We start from the raw sequence: 22568 nt of genomic DNA, 5'->3' as shown, positions 1-22568 counted from the left end.
GTCGTCAATCATCAAGGCAGTTAGTTGTCCCAACGATCCCCTACAAGGCTGGGGGTAAGACCATCAATTCTGAGTACCGTTGTTTTACTGGCGAACGGGACGTGACTACGAACCCAAGTATTTCCGATGGACCCCTTGCCTTCAAAGGGCCCCTTGCCCTTCAAACCCAGCGACTATGGGACTGATGTCGCATCAGCATTCGAGAAATGGATGTGGTGTGTACTTGTATTGCATGCACATGGGCATATGCAGCCGTCCTGCTCTCTCTCTCTCTCTCTGTCTTTCTCTCTCCTAATCTTGATCTTGAACAGAATGGACGTGGAGATATGACCCTCCGAGTATATTGGATGAGGTGTGTGTCCTTAGGGACATAACACGGCGCAGTCGGCATGTCCGGCTTGCTGCCCTCTGTTTACGTCCATATACCATGAATCTACACTTATAGACCTTTGAGATCGTCAAGAATCCAAGCCAAGGACCGCCTTTTGCAGACAAGCCCAACCCCCTGGTGAGGAAAACCCGGCACGCCATTTGTGGACTTGTCCGGCCCACCTTTCTCCAAGTGGCCTTATGTCGCCCTTCCGCGTGTGGCCCGTAGCCCTCCAAGTTTGGGCCCTTTAGCCCTCCATGTATTGTGTAGGATGCCCACCGTCAATTGTGGAGAATGCCCACCCTGTATTGTGGAGGATGCACACCCTGTTTTGTGTAGGATGCCCACCGTCAATTGTAGAGAATGCCCATTCTGAATTGTGGATGATGCCCACCTTGTACTGTGGAGGATACCCACCCTCTCTCGCCCTTTTACTTTTGCAATTACCAACCATGACTTCCAGTTCTTTGCACGTGGATTCTTCCAATCAAAATAGTAGTCTTCTTATCAACTTTTTATACACCTTGAGGCATCATCATGTTTCGTCAATTATTGCCAAGGAAGACATTTGATACCTTACTGGCTAACTCCACTTGCGTGGTGAAGAAATGAGTTGTCCAGTTTTTCAAGAAGCGACGTTTTGCGCATATTTTACTAATTCAGCAAGTCCAGTCATTCTATTTTTTCCCCAATACTTATTCAAACCCGTGAGAAAGAGGATACTTCCATCTGTGAGGGGAGATGGTGTGTACTTGTATTGCATGCACATGGGCATGTGCAGCTGATCTGCTCTCTCTTTCTCTATTGCTCTCTCTCTCTCTTTGCCTTTCTCTCTCCTAATCTTGATCTTGAATAGAACGGACGTGAAGATATAACCCTCCGAGTACATTGGATTAGGGGTGTGTCCTTAGGCACATAACAGGATGAACCGTTTCGAAATATTCTGCGATCATATTCTTGACGAACCCCTTCCAAACGACGCCCCTGCTTTTGAAACATTCAACAAGGCAAAGAAAAGAAAGCTTCTCTGGTTTATTGGCGAGAGTGGTCTGGATGACATTGAGTCCATTTACCTGAACGCTCAAGCGGATGGTGCCAGCACCTTCGATGTTATTGTTCAATACCTACGGCAACTTTACCAGCCGAACGAAGTCCTCTAATTGGCAATCTATCGTCCAACTCCGTGCACTCAGTCAAGAGCCGGGGAATCGATCCCTAGGTTTGCAGACAGATGCAAGAGGCAGGCTGCTCTTTGCGGATTTGGTCAGTGGATTTCAACGAGGGGGACCCAGTGAAGCTAGCTGCCAAAATCCAGCTGGTTTAGGGTACGTCGGATCGCACCCCCCGCGACGCTACTATCCAAAAGAACTGGGCCTTAGACGAAGTGGTCGCCAACGGCATGTTGGTCGAAGATTCGGCGGTTGCGTCCAATTCCGTCATGAACGCGGGATCCACTTTCCTCACGGACACAGAAACTAATGCGATGAAAAAGTCAGCAACTTAAGAGACTCGCCAAGGCCTGGTACCAAGGAGAAGCTTGTGTCCTTGTTGTGCATTTCCCGTTCAAATTCTGACTTCATTCCTTTCATAGCCAGGGAAACGCCCAACCTGAGAGCACTTACCTCTAAACATGCGAAATACGAGAGGACCTTGGTACATCAACTCGAGTTTGACAAGCTCAAGAACTCTCCCCACAAACAGGCTTGTCTGACGTACTTTGACGCAAAGAAACCCAACTTTGTTTTTGTTGACGCCCATCGGGATGGATTGTGCGCTATCCTTGCCCATGGGGGACACAGTTCACAACGTGCAAACGGTGGCCATCTCATTGCGGGCCACCACAGCTGTTGAAAAACGATATCCCCAGATTGATCTTGAAGCCATGGCGGTTGACCACGGGCTAACAAAGATGAAGATCTACCTCGTCGCCAACCCAGACGTCACCATTGTAACAGATCACAAGCCCCTTTTGCCCATATTCCGAGACACCCGACCTGGATGATCAGAACCAATCGCATCATCCTCAGACATCAAGATGTGTCGTTCAAAATGATGTGGAAAGCAAGAAAATCCCATCCTGCGGGCTTCTTTAGCCGGAACGCCACGCCTCTCCATTGCCTGGACCTCGAAGATCTTGGGTTGGGCTGTGAGATAGAGAAAGTCATTTATGCTACCCTGAATGGGGACGTGTTCGCCGCCCTGACACCAGCAGTGACAAATAAATACACACGCAGAGATAAACAACTCACGGCCTTGAAGAAGTCCATCCATAACGGCACTCTGACCGAGGACCCGCTCCTCCGACCGTTTAGAGGAGTATTCNATAAATACACACGCAGAGATAAACAACTCACGGCCATGAAGAAGTCCATCCATAACGGCACTTTGACCGAGGACCCGCTCCTCCGACCGTTTAAAAAAGTATTCCATGAGCTCACGATATCGGAGGGTGGCAACGTACTTCGAGGCCCCCGAATTATTGTTCCCAAAGAGCTACAAGAGGGCGCGCTGTCTCTCTGGCCCATGGTGGCTCTCACCTCGGAACGTGCTCCATGAAGCGACGCTTAAGAACGGTGGCGTGGTTCCCCCGCCATGGACACACACATTGAAACCCATGTTCAGCAATGCGAGGTGTGTCTAGCTATCACTGAGAAGGCCACCAAAGTGGAACAACGATGTCATGCCACACCAGAACGTGCATGGGAAGCAGTCTCCATCGATCATTTTGGCCCACTTCCCAACAACTCTCATGTCCTGGTGGTTAGGTGCGACCTCTCCCGATTTCCCACCGCCGTATTCGTCCGTACAACCACAACTTCTGAAACTGGCTGCCCTTACTGAAATATATACAACCTATGGATATCCCGCAAACCAACGGTCGAATAACGGCCCTGCCTTCCGCTCTCGTGATTTCGAAATATTCTGCCATCAATACAGCATTTCACATTCTTTCACCGCCCCTCATCATCCAAGGGCAAACCCAGGGGAATGTTTCATGAAAGTTTTAAAGAGAACCTTCCAGTCGTGTAATGTATCTAGGAAGTCTATGAGAGAGGCTCTATTGCGATGCCTTAGAGCATATCGAACCACCCCACCCAGTAGCAAATGTCCCATCAACCTAAATGATGTTCTTGAATTATAGGTCAGAACTTTTAAACATTCCGAGAATACCCCGGTGTTCCAACTGAATTGGTGAAGAACAGGGATAGTGAGCACCGTTCTCGGGCGGCTCAAAATTTTAACCGCAAAATCAAGACCAAGCCTTCGTCAATCACAATTGGACAACGAGTGATACCACGAGACCAAACCCGTGGATCAAAATTCACCCCCCCAATGTAAAGCGTGCCCTTACCGTGTCCTCAACAGAGAAGGACATGCCACCTTCTTGCTACGCAATGAATCAACGAATCAAGTATAGACTCGCCATGAGGACGACATGAAGATAATCCCTGAACAATTCCACCACCATACTCCTCTGGTACCACGAAACAACTTTCCCTTCTGGCTCAGTGATCCTCCGCGGGACACCTTGTCAGTTCCGGTGTCCAACTCTACCCATCACAACACATCCAAAGTCTCAACCAATTCAGGCCACCCCCATCCCAGTGCTAAACGACCTCCAACGCTTTCACTTGATCTCTAGAACCCCAGCCCCAACTCGGCGAGAGTTCTTGACAAAGCCCTGGTGAGGTTTACGGATGGATAGGGACAAAAACAACCAACACAACAACGCCCATGTCGAGCACATCAACCGCCAGATCGTTTTGGGTTTGGCCGTGTTCATCCAATGAATCCCAGACCGAGGGTCAGCTTCAGCGACGACCTTGCGTTCTCCATTCGCGTTCTCCATTCACGTTCTCCACCCGTTCTCCATTCTGTTAGTCGTCAATCATCAAGGCAGTTAATTGGCCCAACGATCCCCTACAACGCTGGGGGTAAGACTATCAATTCTGAGTATTAAATCCATTGTTTTATTTTCAATCATATGTTCGTTTAGTAAAGCAACGGTATTTTGTATGTGAATGAACCTATTTTTTAAAACGAACATATGATTAGAAATAAAACAATGGATTTAATAATCAGAATTGATAGTCTAACCGCCAGCCTTGTAGGGGATCGTTGATGATTGACGACTTATTGAATGGAGAACGCGTTTGTTGGTAGGCAGTTGGTCGGATGTATCAAGAACCAAATTGTACAATGAAAGAGCTTGAGAAAGAAAAGAGGTGGACTTCATTGTTGAAACTAGCCTGGATTCTCGAGGGCTTGAAGGTGCTCTCAAAATACACATAAAGCCTGTACGGTCACTAGAATTGACCCTAAATCCTGGGTTAGGACAAAGCTCATGGATGCTTTTGAAGACGTACAGTACCAGATACCTTTCGTACCTTCTCTGAACACTGTACAGTCCCAACTTTTTTAGTCTCTCCCATACGAGAGCTCTCTCATTCCTGTGATGTTACAAGTGAAACATCTTTGGACTTGTTCAACCTTTTGCAAACCTGCTGAACTCATTGAAGCCCAAATGGTTGAAGCATATTCAAGATGAGGCTGAACAATTGACTTGTACAGAGTTAGCATCGTGACACTATATCTGGACTTAAACGTGCGATAAATCCACAACCACATGTTTGAAAGGTTTGCCAACTTTTAACTGAATGTGCTGATTGAATATCACAAGTAAAAGATAATTTTCATTTTTTGCATAATCTCAAAGCAGCTCAAAACATTGAATAACCGTAACTGAAACTCTCCAAAAAGGTAAATTTTGGTAAATCTATTTCAGATCCATCGAAAGGACACTTCATTTTTTGCATAATCTCAAAGCAGCTCAAAACATTGAATAACCGTAACTGAAACTCTCCAAAAAGGTAAATTTTGGTAAATCTATTTCAGATCCATCGAAAGGACACTTAGCTAAGCAGTAGTGCTTGGGAGAGTCCGGACTCGAGCCCGAGTCACTCGAGTCTTTTTACTCGATTTTGGAGAAATTGGCCGAACTCGATATTTCTTAGAATTTCACAAGAAGAGTCTTCTTGCTTGACCTAACAAGTAAAAGACTCGAGTCCTCTCTTTTAGTCTGCCTGTTGTACGGTTTGTCCTCAAAATTTAAGTGAATACAAAACGATGTGTAATCATTATGATTGTAAAACACATTTTCTAAAATTGCACTGTTGGTGTGTTTTAAGTGGCATTATATAGCACATTGAGCTATTTTGAGACCAAGCAAGAAAAAGAAAAATGGTCTTTCAATTTCTTATATTGAAAATCAGTCAGGTCAAATCCAAAGGGGTCTCTTATGCAAACTCGAAGAGAAAGATGAAACACCCTGTAGGTCCCTCTGAGGTAGATGGTGTAGTCATTGGCAATGTAGAGGGTATGGCTAACATACTTGGAGATCAGTTCTCTGGTGTGTTTTCGACTCCTTTCAATTTAGAAGCAATAGCTCATTGCTCTAATGATGAGTCTAATGAGATTGCCGTTGTTAGCCAAATTGAGCAATTAGATGATTTTGTAGTCACAGATCAACAAGATACATCAGGGGTTGAGGACTTCGAGCTCTACTGATGCTATGAAATCTCAGTTTCTGATGAGAAACTCACAGGTTCTTGCATCTTTTTTTGCACTTGATGCGTTACTTCTTGGACCAGGGCATGTTTCCATTCTTTCTGAAGATGGCTCATGTTGTTCAAATTTTCTGGAGACAAGTCGCTCCCCAGTAACTATTGGCCGATTTCTCTCACTTCGAATATTGCAAAGGTGTTTAAGAACATCTTGTAGTTCAAACCTGTTGAATTTCTTGATATTCACGAAGTCCTTCCACCTAGCCAGCATGGGTTCCGAGCACATTTTAGTACGGTTACCCAACTGATTGAGCATATAGAACGTAAAGGTTGAACACATAAAAATCAGGATGTTAAAAATTGTGACTTTCCCTGCGTGTGTAGCTTATTTTTTAGAAACTTCAAAAATATATAACCATACATGAGGGTAATTCTACTTAATGAAACCATCAAGCAGAGTTTTATCTATCTTAAAGGACCAGTGACCTTAATTTGCTCCTGACACTAGCCATCAACTTCCGCACGAGATCAGAATCGACCTTCCTGACTTCTCATAACCATTTAATATTGCATTCGACGTTAGATTTTGCGGTCAAGTATGTTTTCTTCAAAACTCCTTTCACAAATGACCAAGTTTCTGTGATTGGTCGCATTTCTGGGTTGCATTCTTGGGCTGCAATATTGATTTCATTTTGTTCTTAACATTTCATTCTGCCTTAGCATAGTGACAACTTGCTGGTTGGGCCAAAACAATGCTTCTATATCAACTTTCCTTGATTGATGCGATCTGGTCAACTTGAGCGTTCTAGGAACTTAACTCTGACCTTTCTTTGACCTTTTGAACAAAAGATTAAGATTTCTGATTCTCATGGCCACATCATTGCTTGAAAGTTGGTGGATTTGTTTTATGAATATCAAATAACTTTGGTATCACATTTGGGATCAAATGGATCATCATTTTTATCAATTCCATTGTTTTCTCCATACTTAGGTTGTTCATGAAGCAGTTTTAAGTCATCGATTTTGTCAAATCAACTTTTGTCGCAAGATAGACTGGCATCCTTATTTTCAAGGAGTCCGTGCAGAATGAGATTTCGGCGATGTTCTTCTGAAGCCTCAAGTGTCTCAATTCTTGAATAAAACTTTTCATAAGACATTTGTCACCAATGAGCAAGACGATATTTCAAAAGTGTATCCAGATTTTTTTTTCTTGTCAACTTCAAACGTTATGACTACTCTTCGATGTCCAGATTTTTACGTGTTCAAACTTTATTATTGAGGAACTAAAGAGACACGAGCCAGTTGATGTTGTCTATCTTGATTTTGCCAAGGCCTTTGATAAAGTAGATCATGACCTTTTGTTGAATATAATTCAAGACATTGGGATCCAAGGCAAGGTTTTCAATCGGATAAGAAGCTTTATTCATGATAGGAAGCAAATAGTAAAGGTCAAAGGATCGCTTTGCGACACACATGATGTCAGGTCAGGTGTTCCCCAGGGCTCCATATGAGGTCCCCTCCTTTTTATTATATTCGTTGCCCCACTTCAAAAGCTTAGTATAACTGTCAGTTTCTCCTCCTATGCTGAGGACACGAAGTTAATTTCGGGCAAAATTGGCCAAGATTCCAATTGTCAAGATTCCAATGGCAAAGATTCCAATGGCCTAGAAAAGGATCTAGATGGAATCTACTCTTGGGTTACTGAGAGTAACATGGCCCTGAACGGAATGAAATTCCACTCCATGAACTTTGGGTCAATGCCTTTGAACAACACTCCACTCATAGATAATGGAGGTAACGATATTGAGCAAGTTTTGTCCACGAAAGGTTTAGGAGTAGTCCTCGAAAATAATGGAGCACATCCAGTTGCAGGTGGGAATAGCCTTTCAAATGTGTGGTTGGATATATCGCATGTTTAAGTCCAGAGATAGTGTCACAATGCTAACTCTGCACAAGTTGATTGCTCAGTGTTGAAAGCTCAACACGATTTGCCCATTGGAAAGCTCTTCAATAAGGAACCAGCCACGTGTAAATAGATAGTTACTTCATGTTCAAAATAACAAAATACTGCTAATCCATTTTTTTCATGCTTGTTTCATCATGGTTAGTATGGCCAAATATTGAGACGTACCTAACTCTACGTTGATATGACTAGAAGACGGTTATACAAAGAAAAGCGTTTTCCAAAACTTGCCATATTTCATGGCCTTAACATAGTCTCCTGAATGTCACAAAAAGTGCTTTCAACATTTTAGCTAGGTTTCTCCTGTTTTTATTGGCCATCCTGACAGCCTGACGTAAAAAATAAACCTTTAATTATAATCAATGGATGATTTTTAGCATGATAGAAAGTTCTTTTGTTCCTGTTTTCTCTCTCTGCAAGCGTTGCAATTATCTCTACCAAGGAAAGTATCTCCAACAAAAAAGTGCACATTGATCATCTTTGTTTCTATTATGCGCAAGCATATTAGCAAATCGAATTCATTCTCGTTAAAGACAAAAACTGAACAAAGGTTGGAGGCTAAATGATATGTTCTAGCCACTAGACCACTAGATGTCGCATTGGCCCGACCTCGGTGCAGAGGAAAATGGATATTAAGTCAACAACTCTGCACACCAAAAAAGAGGAGGGTGACTGCCTGATTAGTAGCAACGACCTACAATCGCTGGGTCTTCAACGAACGCCATCAGTGATAAACTCACTCAGAATCCGGCCACGCTGGCCGATGAAAAAGCATGAGTCACAGTACACCAAAATTTATGCACCAGCTGATGAAGGCAAGTGTTCGCATTTTTCCTCGCGCTATGCGAGGTCTAGTCATTATATGGTCTGTGGTTCTAGCTTTCTAGTTCCCCCATTGTACAATTTTGGCCTGCGGCAATTTTTTTTTCACATCTGGCAACAAGCAGATCTTTGACAAACGAAGGCTCATTAGATAACGTGCAGATGTTCTCCACTAGCTGGGGATAAAATACACATTTGTCCATCCATCCCAGGGTTTGAAGATGTCGACTAAGATCTCATTGCTGAATAAGGTTGTAAGATAGTCATTAAAATGCGTGCTAGAGAAGCATTCTTGAATTGACCTACTTCATGGCCTCGAAAAAGTCAAATAAGAGGCTAAATATTTTTACTTTTAGGCCAGTTTCTGGCAAAGAACCTGCCCGATCCCATTTGCGACGGACCGTGTTTTTCACTGCGTACGTATAGTATGTTCGAAAAACACTTGCACACAGGGCATGTTCAGAAATCAAATGCAAAAGTAGAAGTTATCAAGACTCTTTCATCATTGCTACCCTGAATTATTATCTCTGGATTGTAAAGTATCGCCCAATTGTCAAATCACTTGGATTGATCCAGCCAGCTGTCAAGTCCAAACAAAAAGATGTTGGATCCCTAGATTTGTTTCATGCTCTTTTTTCTACATGTTTTTTGTCAAATTCTTCTGACCTAAAGAGTGAACTTCTCCTACTTTTCGTTTTACATTCTTTTGTTTCGTTAGTGCATCGCCATCCTAATTGTTTTGACGCTACAAAGAAATAGAAACTGAAGCAATATACTATGATTACTTTAACATGGTTACAAAGTCTTGTTAAAGTAATGTTGAGTAATCCTTTGAAAGAATTGTTTGGCATTCGTTGCTTTTAGTGAAGAATGTTGGTGTCCACAGTCTGAGACTCTTACCCTGTGCTGTCATTCATGGATATGACAACAACAGTAGTTGAGGAGAAGGTGGGCTTGCCCAAGTTCTCCAAAGGTGGTGAGTTCATATCCAGGGAAGGCTGCAAGGGGTGAGCTAGAATAAGACTCCACCATCATTCTCCAACGATCGAGTGAGCAAAGCCAAGTTGGGGAAAAACCGGTCTATCATGTATTTGCCCAAACGTAAAGGAAATCATACTAGAGGTGGGTTGCATCTTCATAACTAGTATCATTGGTTATTGGTTACAATGGCTAGCTTCATAATTTAACTTTTGCAGATGTGAGTCACCTTTTCATGCTGTCATGGCCACTAGCTGTCAATCCTTTCCATAAGTTAGAAAACAAGCTAGGTGTGTGGAAGGCTTGGCCGAGTATCATATTGGTAGAGCATCCGCGTTCCAATTTTTGCGAATCTTGGTTCTATCCCTGGCTAGTCAAATCCAAGTTTTTTTGCAATATTCAAATTACAGCATGAGTTGCTGCTTTAACAGCTTAAATGGGCAAACCTGCAGTCATTCCCAAGGGTGAAGTAATAATTAATGTTGGCTGTGACTGACAACAAAGTGGGAATATCCCTCAATTGGGACACCCATCAGTCAGATGAGAGCTGCCATCTGACTTTGTAACAAACAAAACAACAATAGGAGTGTTTTCAGCAGTGGGAATCTTTCGTCTAGTGTGCTTTACTTTGCCGGGCGTTGTAAAGACTCGGGCGTTGTAAAGACTCGGGCTCTGTAGTACGAGCATGAAAAGGCACTTCTTGGATCTTGGAGGCTGCGCCCTTCCGAGGTGACTTTTCTGCTCTTACTCTTCCATTAGGCAATGGTTGTCACTGAGATGAAGTTTATTCAGATTTGGATTTCCAAAAAACTTTACTCCTTGCATTTTAATGATTTCTTTTCAAACTGGTTAGCATGAAAAGGCGAACTTGTCAATGCCAATTTTCTTCAACCTTCATTTATTTTATACACTTCATATTAAAGAAAGCACTTGCCATTGAATAAATACTAATTATTCAATTGCCATTACTTTCTTGTCGAAAGTTTCACCGAAATTTGACCTTAAAACATTGGAATGATTGGAGACAAAGCAAGTTTTGACAACATTTAAGGGAGTAAAGAACATGTTACAATGTCGTAGCAAGCTTTTTTCAAACTTTATAGCGAAATGCTAATGAGGTTCCTTTCATATACACTATTTGAACTTTAGGAACATGTCTAACCGAAGATTTCTAGACACTGGATTTGGACGATTGGCCATTTGAATGGCTAAACAGTACAATGGAGGTCCTCTGGGAAGCGATCGCAAACAAATTTATTGTACTTACATGCAGTATAGGCCACCGAGTGGGTCGGTCGTCCGACATCCAGTGTCTAGAAAAATATGGTCTAACTAAGAAGGACGAAGTGCACGGAGGCCATCGCTCCAACGTTTAGCTATGGCCGTTTCAATTATCGGAACCCAAATAAGCAAAGAGATTTTCCTTGGTAAGAGCAATTGATCTTTTGACCTTACATCCGAAATTTTAGTGAAATCAGGGCTTTAGTCACTGTACAAGAGCAAATTGAAACTTAGCATTGTCAATGTACAATCAAACGAAAACAAACGAAACACAACTACACTACAATCGTTTAAAACGACGATTTCAATGCGACTGTAGATGATGTTTATAATTGTGTAAGCAGTTTGTTTGCTGATTCGCTACAGGGTCATTTGGTAGCTCTCTGGCTCGTCCTGCCATCTGATGATGGGTGTCCCAATAAAGCGATATTCCCGCTCCGTTATCTTAGCTATCATTAATTTTTGCCCTACTCTCGGGAATGCCCACAGTTTTGCCCATCTAAGCTGCTAAAGCAGCAACTCATATTGTAATTTAGATGCCACAAAGAAGCTTGGACTGATTAGCCTAGAGCCAAACTAAGCGTAGGACATTGGAAAGAAAAAAATATACTACGGCAGTAAGCTTTGTGTATGTACGGTACAATGTAAAGATTAAATCCGCTTTTTTCGTTTGGCAAGGCTGGGTTAGTATTCGAGATAACGTCGAGTTCTAGATATATGGGGTGCGAAATCTTAGTCGGAGAACTATGGGTGCTTTTTCAAAAATGTTTAGGAAAATAAATTGTTAATAGATATTTCAAAAGGTTTTTTGGTAGATCAAGAGTGGGCCCAAGATTCAAATTTCATGAGTTCCCTGAGTTCGGGCCAAGTTCATTTACATATGTGGCAAGAAAATATTCACAGCTGATTTGATTTTGAATGAAATGAGCGATTCAGGAGATCCGATTTTTTCACTTCTATCCGAGGTCCATATCTCTAGAAGTCTGTGAAGATAGAGACAAACTAATGCCCCTTAATTGATTCTTCATCGAACACTGAAGCTACATTCCCCTACTCACCTTGTCAACAGGTTAAACCAGAAAGCACTTCCCAGACGAATGTAAGAGAGTAGTAAAGTTTCGCTTAGTTATTTCATGGGGCACTAAAGGAAGGTTTTGTTGAATTGATGGTGACAAAATGCAGTCAAAAAAATCTGCTGATGGTAGAAAGGTAGTTTCTGTTCCAATGCAACACCCAACCTCAAAAGTTGAACTGAAACCAAAACAAACTTGGTGTTCCATTAAAGCACGCGCGGTTAGGAGAGAGAAAAAAAAGATATAGAGGGAGAATGAGAATGAGAGACAGAAAGAGAGAGAGAGAGAACGAGCCCGGTCGGGGTGGGAAGAGAAGGCGAGGGCCCTTCATTTTTGTGCCTTCAATCGCACTATATTGCAATACGAGACGAAAACGCTTTTCCTCGATCCCCTTTCCTTCAACTTACACACCGGCGGTCCTTGAACGTGCTTGCTCCAGTTGGAAGGTTAAAAGGCCTCGAGCTCGAAAGCTCCACCAAAGGTTCGTTCGAGAGCTGACAGCATCGTACAGGCCAAAGAGGGACAAGTGAAAAAGGGCGATATGGAGGGAAATGAGAGTAGAAAGCAAGGCCTCAGATCGAAGCTGTAGATACAGCTGCAAAAGGAGGGCAAGGCTAACTAGGAACCAATGCAAAGTGGACGGAAAGGTATGGAACAAAAATTACATTTCTGATTCTAGGCATCCAATTGCAATCAATCTTTTTTTTGTCACGTCTTGTGTTGTATCACTTTGTATTAATTGGGGGCGTCATGGATTGCGAATCCTTTGGCCAATTTGAGGCCGAAGTACAAACTTTTGGATAATCATATACATCTTCCTCTCAGTTTTCGCGAAGGTGGGAGAGTGTTACTCACATGTCGCCATGGAGTGGACACTGGACAGTCACATAGAACACGCATTTTGCGTCAGAGTGCAAATTGTGCGTTTTGGTAGGGAATAGGGAAGACAAATCAGACCAACCAATACAATCAATATCACTTCTTTTCTCGCCCCTAGTTGAATAAACTTACACAATGCACTCCAACTTCAAGTTCCTGATCCCATTTCTGATTGACAACAGATGTAATTGGTCTAGAGCTTAATTTGTAATGAATTGCTTATAAACATATTTGGCCGTATATTCCGGTGTAGCAAACAAAACTTGACATTGAGTTGATGCCAGAAACCAAATATAGTTGTTCTCTTAAACTTCAAGACGCATTGCAAGTGGTTTTATTTGAATTAGTTGATCTATTGATATCATTGCATATGCGTTTTAGAAGATCAAGAAGTTCCTCATTTTAAAAGGACTATTTCTGTAGTGCATTATTCTTACTTCGCTTTTTAGACTTGCAATGGCTTCTTCTCCCAATATCTCTGAAACAAACGTTAGGGTTGAAGAAAATGGTGTTAATTCTCAACATCTTTTTTATCTCAAAACTAATACTATTTGTTTCTGCTTTTGACCAAAACTTACAGCCGTTCTAGGTAAAATTTTGCTATTTATGCACTTTATTGTACTGAGCTTTAGGTGTTGACAAAATTGACGCACTTTGATTAATGTGAGCAATGTAAAAATGTATTACATTTGGGAACATAATCTGCACATGGCTAAGTCTTAATTGAGGGAATTGGAAACAAAGATGGCGATTTTGGTCCTCAACTTGACACTCCATGTTTAGAGTTGTTCTTACCAACAGGCCACGTCATTTTACATCAAATATTGTAGTAAGATCAAGGGTTCTTCATTACGACCATCCTCACCAATCATTCATATCTTACAAACACGAAATGCATTGACATCGTGAATGAAAATCAAGCTAAATGGTGTCCTTTTAATCTGAAATTTATTCGAAGTTTGATCAGTTTATGGCCCATGACTCAAAAGTTGACTTTCAGTAATAATTCCTTCCAGACGTTCCTTGCTCCAGGTTCTAACGTCGAGAGGTTCCTTGCGTTGGAGCGGAGAATTACAGGGTTGATATCAAGGCTCTCGCAGGTGGAACACACAATGTGTTTAGCGTGCGGCAAAATATTAAGCTGGAATGAAAAGTACCCCATTCAACGATGTGCAATGCCTTGGAACATGACAAAGCCATTTCATATAAAGTCGATTTTTTGATTCGATCTAACAAAAAAAGCAATGATTTATAGCTTTTTAGAACGCGGCTCTGCAGAGCGCTCCAATAATGTACCACGAGAAACGTTTAATTGTTACAAGTGCTTTTACTTGACATTGAAAGGCACATCTGTGTCACCAGGAAACCACAGCCACTACAAAGTAGACTGTTTGAACTAATAGATGGCTTTGAAAGTAATGGCAAGGCTTCATAAGTACCGTGAACTACAAATGGGATTTTCATGGAATAATCTTGATCAATATCCTAGATTGGTAAGCAAAAAAGTCATCGGAGGTGGAATTTGCCAACTAATAAGTTAACATCTCCATAGTCCAAAGTAAACATAGAAACCTTTTATAATCAACCTGTCCGAAAGTGATGTCAATATATTTCCCCATTTTTCATGGGGCCGTTTTTTGGCCAGCACAAGGTTGAAAGAGAAATGAAGTCACTTCTTTCGCAAAAAAACTTTAACTAGACAAAGGCAGATTTATGTTGCGTGATTTACCATGTCACGATTGCAAAGAAAACAAGAAACAAGATTAAAAAGCAAAAAGTACGTTGGCAAAGGTTACGTGAATTTTAGGATAAAGAGGTTGCTAGAGACCACCGGTGCTTAAAGAGCTAAAGAGCGCAACATGTTTTTACTGAAGGATAACTTCACAATCTTACAAAAACTAGCTAACTTTGACTCCTGTGTCAAAATGAACCACAATCAATACATTTTTCTTTGTTATAAACCATCATGGATCGAATGAGTTAAGTTCTGTACTGGCTGAAAATGGACACCTTGGTTCGAAGGGCTGGTGAGGATGCTGTCGTCCATGAAATATTTGCTCTTTGGCAAACAATCTTTAAACATGTTCAAATCGAGAAATGTTTGTGAAATGACTAATTATTTGCCGAATTATTTGTCGTGTAGACGCACCATAAGGAGGAGATTTCCCAACAAAGCGCAAAGCTTCATAGAATAGAACAGCAGTGTTGGGAACAACAAAACGCCTTGCACAGGCACCTAGCCATTACTTGCTCAGCATTTCTCATGTATTGAAGCTAGAGCCCTCTAATTGAAGCCTACTCTCCGAGACCACTTGAAACTGACATAGATGGAAAGCTTTTCACATGGGCATTAATAACTTCAAGCAATTTATTAACAGTTTCTTCAGGTTGACCAAATTTCCAAATCAGTTATCTTTTTGCACTCGTTGTGGCCTGTTTAGTTCCTATGGTTTTTATATTGGCAATCTAGCCTCCGATACTCAAAAAATTCCCGAGTTTGGTTTTTTTGTGAGCTGATCATTGGGTCACCCTGGGTTACTGTGTACTCTTCCCCACGCGACCTCTGACTGCCAAATAATCCCTGACTTGTGCCATTGTTCAATTCGTTTGAAAAGTTAATTTTTCTCACGCCGTAGGTAGCAATTTTCTTCCTCCAACTTGATATTACATCGATTGTATTGATGCTGCTATCATGGGTCGTGGTGGCTGAGTTTGTGGCCTTTTTCGAATTATTGGTCGTCCTCGACCCCGCCATATTCGTAAATCAAAGTTCTGAGAACTTGTTCGTTTTTTGCCCATGTATCTGATCTTGGACCTGGTTTTGGCTATTGATTTGAGGTGATTAGTGAAAGATAGCCAAGTTGTAATAGCAGAAAATATAGACGATTTTAATTTTTTTTTATTATTGACGAAAATTAATGGAAGGCCGATGAATGACTCTTTTGGAATACCATGGTGTTCGTCTTGATGTCAATGGCATGATGGCTTTGATCTCGGCGATAGTCGTTGAAGCATTGATGGCATTTTGAAATTCCACGACTGAATAAGGCAAAAGAACCAGCAGACATGCATATTGTAGATATTGTTCCGGATATCCTTGTAAATTGTTCAAGTCGTTCCATGCTTCTTTTGGCAAAGCAAGTAATTGCTAGACTTAGCGGCAAAATCATATTTAGTACCACTTTACTCTGCTTCTTCCTCCAAGTCAAATCAATAAAGAGTTTGATTCACCAAAGGGAAAATATGTGGGCTGATATATTTTGAAGCGGAATTTCATTCTTTCCTAGACTGTCCGTTGGATCAGTTGAAAATTGGTAAAACTTCCATGTCCAAGCTCTTCGCGTACCTCTTTCGAACTCGGCCAAAACAGAAGCAGTGGGCAGAAGATTCGGTCCTCTTCGGGGTTAGGTCGATGATCCATCTTGATGAGGTCTCAGCATCCCAAACTTGCCCAGTGTCCAAACTAGTCAGGTTTCAAAACTTGGCCAACTTTTCCAACTTTCCCTTTTTAGCCTAGCAGAATTTCAAACTTTTGAAGGTGTGACGGCCAGGTCAACGCAGATGATCGCAAATAGCCAGATTTTTAGGTTAAATTAGAAATTGGTTGTTTGGCTCGTATGAGGCATACATCACTTGATCTATGTACCTAAAACCGCACGATTGAATGTTTGTTTGAGTTAGTTTTTCTGAATCAAAAGACAACACCCTCTCTTTCTATAAATCCTGATGATGAGTCTCGCCAAGAAGGGATCCACCCGCTTCCTAACAACCACAATTTATTGCTCACTTAATGTTTGGAATGACCGCAAGATTGCAATCACAATTGCATAATTGCACTTAGATTACTCAGCAATTGTACTTTAATGACAATGTTTGAAATTAAGTGATCATAATTGAGTGCCTTGAAATCAAAGTAGTTATAATTGATTACATTTGAAATCAATATTACAGTTTTGCTGATGCAATTGACATACTTCAATTGCAAATTGTTATCACATCTTTATCCATCATTCATAGCACCTCTGAGTGAATCTATCAAATAGATCCACGTGAATTTGGTCGTATCAAATCATTGAGACTCCTCCAGACTCGATCTATTAACCTGTATTGTTAATGTTGTTTACAGGCTTGTCATAAGAAAGAGTTGGTTTCCATATTGGCTGTTATCGAAAATGGAATGGAATTAAAATGAGGTTGAATCAAAATTCGAAAAAAATGTCATTTTTGTTACTTTCTTTTGCGGACTTCCTCACCGCTACTGGGATTGGAATCCCAGCAGTTCTAAAGGCTTTTTTCCGAAGGCGTTATTCAAAAATATGCTAATTTTGATATTTCATCTATTTGACAAAAGTTGCTTATTTTGAATCAAGCGCAATGTTGCCAAACCCTTAAAATATGCACTTTAAAGTAGTTATATTTTCTTTCATTCCTCTCGTTTTGGACTGCACCGTCCCATTCGAGTTGAAACGATTTAAGAGAGTGTTTGCGACCATGTGATTATGTGACGGGCTAAACCAGGAAATGAGGACCACGTTTCGTTGTAGACCATTTTCCAATGCGTTTTGCTATTGATAATCCTGATCTTCATGCCAGCCAAAATTTGTGTTAATTAAATTTTGGTTGGCATGAAGATCAGGATTATCAATAGCAAACATTACACGCATTGGAAAATGGTCTACAACGAAACGTGGTCCTCATTTCCTCGTTTATCCCGTCACATAATCACATGGTCGCAAACACTCTCTTACTCTCTTAAATCGTTTCAACTCGAATGAGACGGTGCAGTCCAAAACGAGAGGAATGAAAGAAAATATAACTACTTCAAAGTGCATATTTTAAGGGTTTGGCAACATTGCGCTTGATTCAAAATAAGCAACTTTTATCAAATAGATGAAATATCAAAATTAGCATATTTTTGAATAACATGAACAGGAATATAACCGGCCAATCCAAACGGTATGCCACATTATTAAAGTATATTCAAATCCATACGTAATAAAGGGACCATTTTTTGGGCATCCATGTTCTCCAAATGTGGCGGTTCCGTTTCGATGATTTAGGATCGATATTAAAGTGGCGCACCCACTTATGAGATTGTGATATTGTGTTTGGGAAAACATCTAATTGTTGCGAAATACCTTATTGATGTTATCTCAATGTTGTCACCTTTCAAATGTACACGAATGGAGAGGGGAAGAGGGAGACAAGTTCTTAAACTGACCGAAAACAGATTTAAAATAAGGAAATGGAACGGAAGATGAGCAAACCATTCTTAAGGAACAAGTAGATTTTTAATGGGTCACATTTTGCGAAAAGTGTTTGTCAGAAAAGGGAAAAAGGTTAAAATCCAGGTTTTCCGAGTACACAATTACTATTTTGGACAAGAAACATACTGTCTCTAATTTGAGACTGCTAAAAGAGGCATTAACAGTGCTCTGTATTTCAAAGGCATTGATTAACCATGTGTAACAGCCGGTTTTTCAAATCCTAACACACCAAATGAGGTCTGAAAACGTCTGATTTGATATTGAGAAATTATCATTCTTGTCTATTCTTGCCATTTGTCATGGAGACGACTCCGAGGACATGACGGCGGCAATTCTGTTCCATATTGGTAGTATAGTAAAGGTTTCCTTTTTCATCTTGATTCATCTCCTCCCCTACTTCAGCCATTTTTGAGTCCTTTCAGGCCCCTTTTCTATATTTTTTTATTCAGAGTTCCGTGGCGATTTGTTATCAGAAGTTCCGCAGCCTTTAAATTTTATCTTTTAACTACCTTGATCGAGTGTGCTTCTTTTTTCTTTCTTTCATCTTTAGGTTGTTACTTATCCCTAAGGCGGGCCTAAATTTGCATATAAACATGGTCTTCATTGACAGCAAGTTTGCATAAAAAAGTCACCTGAATTTGCACAAACACTTGCAAATAAACTTGTTAAAACATTGGCACCGACTCGTTCTAGAGGGCTGTAAATGCTATTTTTACCTTCCCAATCAAGCAGTAGTCAATGAAAAGGAAGCTCCATCATTTGAACCTACTGTACCTGGGGAGGAGAGGCCAGCTGTAGTACCGTATTAGTAGAGCATCTGCTCTCTAATTTGCGAATCCTGGTTTGATTCAACCAACTTCATGCTTTTTTGCAAAATTTAAATTACAAAATGAGTTCCTGCATTGACTGCTTAAATGGGCAAACCTGTGGTCATTCCTGAGAGTGAGTTAATAATAAATGTTGGTTGTGACATCAAATTGGGAATATCCCTCAATTGGAATACACGTCATTAGATGGCAGGCCAAGTGAGAGAAGTGCCATCTGAGACTTCAACAAACAAACAAACCTGGGGAGCAGATTCTTGCATTGTTCAAGCTGTTCCTCAGACCAATCAGATACAAAAGAATCTTCAGCATATCTCTCTAATATTTCATGATAAATAGATACCTGAGTTCTCCAACAACATGATGATAATGCCACATTACGCAACATTTTTGTTATTAAGATTATGTTTCATTACATGTTAGAGATAAAATTACCCTGTTTTCAAGTTTCTTGAAAATGATGGCAGGCCAATTCTTTCCATATTATACCACATGGAAACATGTTTAGATGTGTCTGACTTTTAAAGAAGAAGAATGTTGCATGCCAACCTTTAATAGAGTGATTCTCCAAAAACTCCCATGATAAGAGAGAGAGTACTTTTCAAAATGGATGGATGAAAAATTATCCCGGCGTTTATTGATATATGCAACCTATTTTGGACTTTTCCGTCAAATAAATTTCTAGACCAAATGTGGAAAATTTCAAATCTCACAATGTTTTTGCCAAAATTGACACAAATTCATCAAAAAATGCAGAAAATTGAATATCTTGGGCTGAAATGGCTGAAATTGCACAATATATTGCAAAAAATGTCAAATATTGCTGATAAAGTTGCAAAATTTGCAGAAAATTCTGGGATATGCAGTTTTTTTGCAAGATTTTCACAATTTGCAGGCTGCAAGTTTAGGCCGGCCCTACTTATCTCATAGATTCCTCGATATTGCATGTTGGGATGTCAGAAGAATCGCCCACTTGGTTGGCTAGAAAATACTCTACCGTGTGTTCCAAAAAGATCGGCCTGATTTTCCAAACACAGCCTTCAGTATCACGCAACCTTGCAGCATCATATTTCCACATATCAATTAGGGCTTGGCGGCGTTACGTCACAAAATCTAAATTAAATGTAAGCAAAGACTGCTATTGGTTGAAAGAATGGAAAAACCAACAGGTGCGCAATTGGAAGTCTAAAGCTGACTGCTGGGTGACGTCATTTGTTGGAGCATGGCAGGGGCTGACCACAGCAAAATAAAAACAAAAGTGGCTTCCCAAACAAGCCAGACGTGAACCAACTCTCAATTTTGTGACCAAATGATCTTTTCATGCGTCAAAGTACTCAAGAATTGATCAAATTGAGGTAAATACTTCAGATCCCGTTCATTTTACACCTTCCCTGTGTCCCAAAAACATCAGTCCAATCTTTCACTTTTGACTTCAAATTAACACCGTTTTTTTGTGATTGTGAAGTACAAAAAGCAACATGCAAAGGAGATTGAGCTTGCTCATATACAGTGCTATACCATATATTGGGTTCGGTGCCCATCTGTTTCCCCAAAAGCAATCTCCCACTGTTGTTTTCCGCCAATCTCCCCCAGATTAAACTTAACTATAGTGAACTCACTCGCCCAGAGTGAACTCACTCGCCCAGAGTGAACTCACTCGCCCAGAGTGAACTCACTCGCCCAGAGTGAACTCCCCCACACTACATTCCCATCAGTCATTGGGAAATCAAATGGACTTTTCATGCCAGCTTTATTACAATTCTGAACAAACCAACTCTCTAGTCCCTCCTGATTTAAGAGCTTTTTTATTTCTTTTATGACGCATAAAAAGTTCTTATGTAATGTTTCATGTAATGACCATCTATGGCAAAAGTAACATTTTATGTAATGACCAACTTTGGCAAAAGCTGTCTTGAAAAGATCTTTTGATTTCCCAAGCATCTCATGGCTGCGTGGTGTGAGGGGTGTATTGTAGGGGCCTTACTTATAAAAGGTTCAAAAATGCTGGAAGGATGCGTGACCAAAAAAACAGTAAACTTACGTTCATTTTCGAAATAGGCTGGGTGTTAATTTTGCCTGAGCTTGCGATCAACTCTCGTCAAGTTCTTCATCTGTTGCACACCTTCAAGTCTAATTTGGAGTGCCTATGTGAACACAGTTACTAAGTCTCATGGATCAGATTGTTTTTTTCCATTGCTTCAAATGCAAGAAGATCTTTGAAGATTTGAATAGGAGGAGGACATATGTTAAGGACAATAACTGCTCAGTAAGTAGCAAAAGTTGTTGCTCTCAGTATTAGCTATGTAATGACTTTGGAACCAGCTATCATTTTGTGCATTTCCAAACTCAAAATAATACGTCAAAATGGACACAGCCCACCAACCATTGAACACAAAGCAAGCATGCAATTTGTTTTGGCGTTTTACAGCGATCAATAAATATCCTTTCAACAAGACTCAATGATTTCATCAAAAATGGACTGTATTCTCTTAATCCCAAAAAGACAAGGTTGTATATTTTGATCAGTTGCCGGATGTAGTCGCTTTCAAAAGTCGCAACAACCACACTCAGCTTACATCATTCAGGGTCATCAGTTTTCGTCTCTTCACAAATGATTGAAAGGAATATGTTGTTTGTTGGCTGCGAACTGGATGTTCATGGAACAAAAATGAATGTGTACTTTTCAAATAGTTTGTGGAGTGCGAATTGTTCAACTTGCCAACGATGATCCAGACTTAATAATGAAGGAATTCTCGACAATTGAAGAGGCCGTAGGTTTTCAAGCTCACGAATTGGACCGGTATCTTTCTGTGAAATCTGCGTCCAAGACCTGCAAAGTATATCACTGCAATCAAAGCATCTCAACGAAAAGCAAGGTTTTTGAAAGAACTAAGCATGTTTACGATTGTCCTTCAAGGTTGGTATAGCTATTTCTTTTACGAGGCTTTCCTACTCCCTGGGTGTGGAAAACTAGACAGAGGAGAGTAAGTGGATTGAGGGCAAATCTGAACCATGCAATTGACCAGTTTCATGTCCGAGTGCATTGTGTCGACTTAGGGAGGCAAGGGTAAGAACAGGCTGGCCAGGTTTTTTTCAGCCAGCAATGCTAGCTCGTACTAAATCGATGCTAAAAAAATGCTAGTTGGAATTCGAAAATGCTAGAACAATGCCACTTTTTTAAGAAAAGCGCATTATTCATGGTGCTCACAAAGGATTTCAGATTCACAATTCAACTATATTTGGCACTCTTTGACTCGGTATGTTCAGGCAATATTTTGAAACTTATAAGATACTATTTGTACCTTCTCTGAATACTGTACAATCCCAACCTTTCTAACCTCTCCCAATACAGGACCTCTCTCATATCCTCAATGTTCCTAAACAAAACATCTTTGGACCTGCTCAAGCTTTTGCAAACCTGCTGAACTAATTGGAGCCCAAATGGGAGAGGCATATTCAAGATGCGGCTGAACAATCGACTTGTACAGAGTTAGCATCGTGATACTATCTCTGGACTTAAACGTGCGATATATCCAACCACATGTTT

The 22568-nt window shown here is 40.8% G+C and overlaps 1 protein-coding gene across 2 annotated transcripts in view; it reads right to left on the bottom strand.

Annotated features, from left to right (window-relative positions):
* Window positions 1-12268, bottom strand: part of LOC131884840 (calbindin-32-like) — a 77153-nt gene extending 64885 nt beyond the window's left edge. For both annotated transcript variants that reach the window (XM_059232725.1, XM_059232724.1), the window contains exon 1: window positions 12037-12268. The gene's annotated coding sequence lies outside the window, so the exon portion shown is untranslated. The remainder of the gene's footprint in view (window positions 1-12036) is intronic.
* Between the last annotated feature and the right edge of the window lie 10300 nt (window positions 12269-22568).

Source organism: Tigriopus californicus, chromosome 8 (genome assembly GCF_007210705.1).
Source record: "Tigriopus californicus strain San Diego chromosome 8, Tcal_SD_v2.1, whole genome shotgun sequence".
Lineage (NCBI taxonomy): Eukaryota > Metazoa > Arthropoda > Copepoda > Harpacticoida > Harpacticidae > Tigriopus > Tigriopus californicus.
This window is presented reverse-complemented; position numbering and strand designations above follow the sequence as displayed.